Source organism: Theropithecus gelada, chromosome 4, assembly GCF_003255815.1.
Source record: "Theropithecus gelada isolate Dixy chromosome 4, Tgel_1.0, whole genome shotgun sequence".
Lineage (NCBI taxonomy): Eukaryota > Metazoa > Chordata > Mammalia > Primates > Cercopithecidae > Theropithecus > Theropithecus gelada.
In genome coordinates, this window is record NC_037671.1 from 6,549,894 (window position 1) to 6,554,249 (window position 4,356).

Genomic DNA, 4,356 nt, shown 5'->3' on the forward strand with positions numbered 1-4,356 from the left:
GTTTTGGCGAGGGCCCTCTTTGTGGCTTGTAGGTGGTCATATTCTTGCTGTGCCCCCCAAATATTGGGGGACTGGGAAGCAGGAAGAGAGAGAGCAAACTCTCCAGTATCCATTCTTATAAGACCACTAAATCTCATCATGAGAACTCTACCTGTATGCCTCATCTAACCCTGATTGTCTCTCAAAGGCCCCATGTCCAAACACCATCGTACTGGGGGTTTGGGCTTCAATGTGTGAATTTTAGGGGGATACATGCAGTTCATAACAAATATCTACCTTGCAGGGTTGTTGTGAGAATTGAAGAGATAGTGCCTCAGCCTGGCGCAGTGCCTAACGCCTGTAATCCAAGTACTTTGGGAGGCTGAGGCAGGAGGATCACTTGAGGTCAGGAGTTCAAGACCAACCTGGCCAATATGGTGAAACCCTGTCTCTACCAAAAATATAAAAGAATTAGCCGAGTGTGGTGGCGCATGACTGTAATCCAAACTCCTCGGGAGGCTGAGGCAGGAGAATCACTTGAACCTGGGAGGTGGAGGTTGCAGTGAGCGGAGATTGCACCACTGCACTCCAGCCTGGTGATAGAGCGGGACCCTGTCTCAAAAAAAAAAAAGAAAGAAAGAAAGAGAAAGAGCGAGAGATAGTGCCTCTCTTATAGTGGGCATTGCCCTCCTCCAGCCATTGGTAAGTGAATATAGCACATAGAATTTAGCTCCACTGGACTCAAGTAACCATCAATAGGGGACTAGATAAACAAGCATGTTAAACTAGCTAAATAAGCTCAATGTGACAGAAAAAGGAGTAACGGGCCGGGGGCAGTGGCTCAAGCCTGTAATCCCAGCACTTTGGGAGGCCGAAACCAGTGGATCATGAGGTCAGGAGATCGAGACCATCCTGGCTAACACGGTGAAACCCCATCTCTACTAAAAAAAATACAAAAAAAACTAGCCAGGCGAGGTGGCGGGCACCTGTAGTCCCAGCTACTCGGGAGGCTGAGGCAGGAGAATGGCGTGAATCTGGGAGGCGGAGCTTGCAGTGAGCCGAGATCCAGCCACTGCCCTCCAGCCTGGGCGACAGAGCGAGACTCCGTCTCAAAAAAAAAGGGAATGGAGTAATGAATTCCAATGGTACCAACATGGAGCCATCTTCAGTACACAGCTTCAAGCTAGCAAGAAAAGATACAGAATGCCGCACATAGGAAGCCACTTTTGTGTACAAAAGTGTGGGAAACAAGAACACGTGTTTGTATTTGCTTGTGCTTCAATGAGGGGAAATGGGAGAGACCGATAAAAGTCATTACCTGTAAGAGAACAGCAGTGAGAAAGAAACGGGTAAGAGCAATTCTCAAGTTACAGCTTTTAGAACATCTGCGTTTTGAATCGTGATATATTTCTATATAAAACATTAAATTACAACAGATGAATAAGTAAAAGGTTTGCTGCATTCCAACATCCACTGTGTGTAGGGGCAGGGCCTGGAGATGGTTGAAGTATTTTACCGGTGTGGAAACTGAACCCAGAGGGTCCCAGGACTTACCTAAAATCACACCGTGGGTGGCAGGATGAGAATCCTCATCTACTGACTCCTGCGGCGGGGGCCTCTCCCCGTCTCACCTTTCCATGGTTAAGGCTCTGTATTCACTCCAGGGCTCACTCAGATGGAGTAGAGAAAAGATAAATTAATCCCCTCTAATTTCTCACTATCGGGAAACTTCCAGAAACCAGGGATATAGGAATAGGAAAAATATAAGTTCCCTCCTGCCTAACAGATACAATCACATGGTTTCATGAATGGCTCTCCACCTTTGCATGGAGTCACCGTCGAGGGAGAGGCCCTCAGAGTCACCTGCCCTCGCTGGTCCAACCGAGCGCACAGGATACGGCTGCTTCCTCCCCGGCTGCTTTCTTCTGGTGACTCAGCAGGAGAGCTCCTGAAATAGCAGCCCTTGGGTAGAGAAGCTCGGGGAAGCCCTGGTGGTCTAGGGGAAGCACTCTTGTCACTGTCCCAGAGATAGCGCTCCCAAAATGTGTTTTCACCTTCCGGCCAGTGGGGCACTCCAACCCATGGGGTTTTAGGATGACAGGAAATTTGCATTGGAAAGTGCCTGAGAAATCTCTAGGCCAGTGCTCCTCAAACCCAAAGTGTACAGAATCGCGTGGGGTCTTGTTACAAAGCAGAATCTGAGTCAGTAGGTCCAGGGTGTGGCCTGAGATCCTGCATTTCTAACACGCTCCCAGGTGAGGCCCTCCTGCTGGTCTTTCACAATTTATGGAAGAAGGAAAGGAAGTCCCAAGAGATACAGAGGCTTCACCAACGTGCTCATGTCCCATCTCCTACCTTTCTGTGAAGCGGATACTTTTCCTGCCGAGTCACCATGCCTTGAATTTGGACCCTTTTTAAAGGAAAAATGAAAACCGTGGTCGCTGGCCCCCAAGATTATGTCTTATTCTCAGTCTTTATAGATTACAGACTTTTAATCTACTCAAGTCTTTTTCTACACCTTTGGCTGGGTGTTCGCGAGCTCCCACGATGCAGCAGGGAGTGAGGTCCTGCCTGGGAACAGGTCCTGCCTGGCCATGCGAGGGTGGGAGTGGGGCAATCGGCTGCCTTGGGGATGCAGGGCACTGGGGACATGGGGAACAGGGGTCCCACCGCCGCCACTGCTGCTCCCGCAGCCACTTTTGCTGCCACGGTCCCCTGCCCTGCCCCTGCCCCCGCTTCAGCCATGATGGCAGCAGCAGCTCTAGACGGCCCACCCACCACTGCCATTACCAGCACTTTGGAGGCCAAGGCAGGAGGATCACTTGCAGCCAGGAGTTCGAGACCCACCTGAGCAACATAGGGAGACTGTTGTCTCTACAAAAATAAAAAGTTTTAAATTGACCAGGGATAGTGGCACAGGACTGTAGTCTCAGCTGCTAGGGAGGCTGAGGAACAAAAATCGCGTAAAACCATGACTTAGAGGCTGAAGTGAGTGAGCTATGATTACACCACTGCACTGCAACCTGGATGACAGAGTGAGCTCCCGTCTCAAAAAAAGCAAAACAGAAAGAAATTGATAGATAAATGCGTAGACAGGTGACAGATACAAGCTGCCAAGCAGAGAGCAGCGTCTCTCCCTGTTGGAGTTGAAACGCGAGAGCAGGCATGAGGATTCGTAGAACCGAAAACTCGTGGAAGCAAGAGTAGAATGGTGGCCACAGTCTCAAGCAGCTAGGAGGAAGAAGTTCAATGTTTTTCAGATTGATTGCATAGTGTGGTGAATATACTTAATAACTGAGCACCGTACATTTCAATATCACTAAAAGAGTTCATCTCAAATGTTCTCATCACAAAAAGTGCCAGATATTTGAGGTGATGGATGGTAATTAGCTAGATTTAATCATTTCACATTGTATTCAAAATCATCACATCACTTTGTGTCCCATAAATATATAAAACTACAGTTTGTCAAAAATAATTTTAAAATTTTTTAAAAGAAAAGCAGGAGACTCAACACGGCAATTGTATGGCCTTGATTCACCCCAGATCTTCCCCTCCGGAAACCTCCACAGCACTCAGCATCTGAAGGCAACAGAAGCTGACCACTGCCGCATGCCCCAGCTCAGCCCTGCCTTGCAGCCGAACTGTGCCAGCCACAAAAGCAAGTGAGGACCAACCAGACATCCCAAGTGCTCACTGGACCAGGCAGTTCCTCTGCGAGTCCATCAGTGACTTCCAAATCCTGGACTAGGACATGCTCCTCGCAGCCCCACAGAGGAAACTAGAATGCCCACTGATAGATTCCTAAAGCTGGAAACCAGAAACTGAAGCCAACCCTTAAAACTCATAGACTCTCAGAGCCGGAGGGAGGGGAGGTCACAGCGAGGTGGCGTGATTTCTCCTAGGTCACAGAGTGCAGATCGTGCTGCTGCTGCATAGCTCACTGTTTCAGTCACACACCAGTCCAGGTCGCGTCAGGACGAGGCCCTGAATTATCAAATATCTTGTAAGTGGATGAACCCTACTAGTACTTGAGTCTAGTACTAATGTTTTGCTTGCTTGTTATTTGTTTTTTTGTTTGTTTGAGATGGAGTTTCGCTCTTTTTGCCTAGACTGAAGTACAGTGGTGCAATCTCGGCTCACTGCAACCTCTGCCTCCCTAGTTCAAGCAATTCTTCTGCCTCAGCCTCCCAAGAAGCTGGGATTACAGGCGCCCGCCATGACCCCCAGCTAATTTTTTGTATTTTTAGTAGAGACAGGGTTTCACCATGTTGGCCAGGCTGGTCTCGAACTCCTGACCTCATGATCCACCCGCCTTGGCCTCCCAAAGTGCTAGGATTACAGGCATGAGCCACCGTGCCCGGCTGTGAACTAATG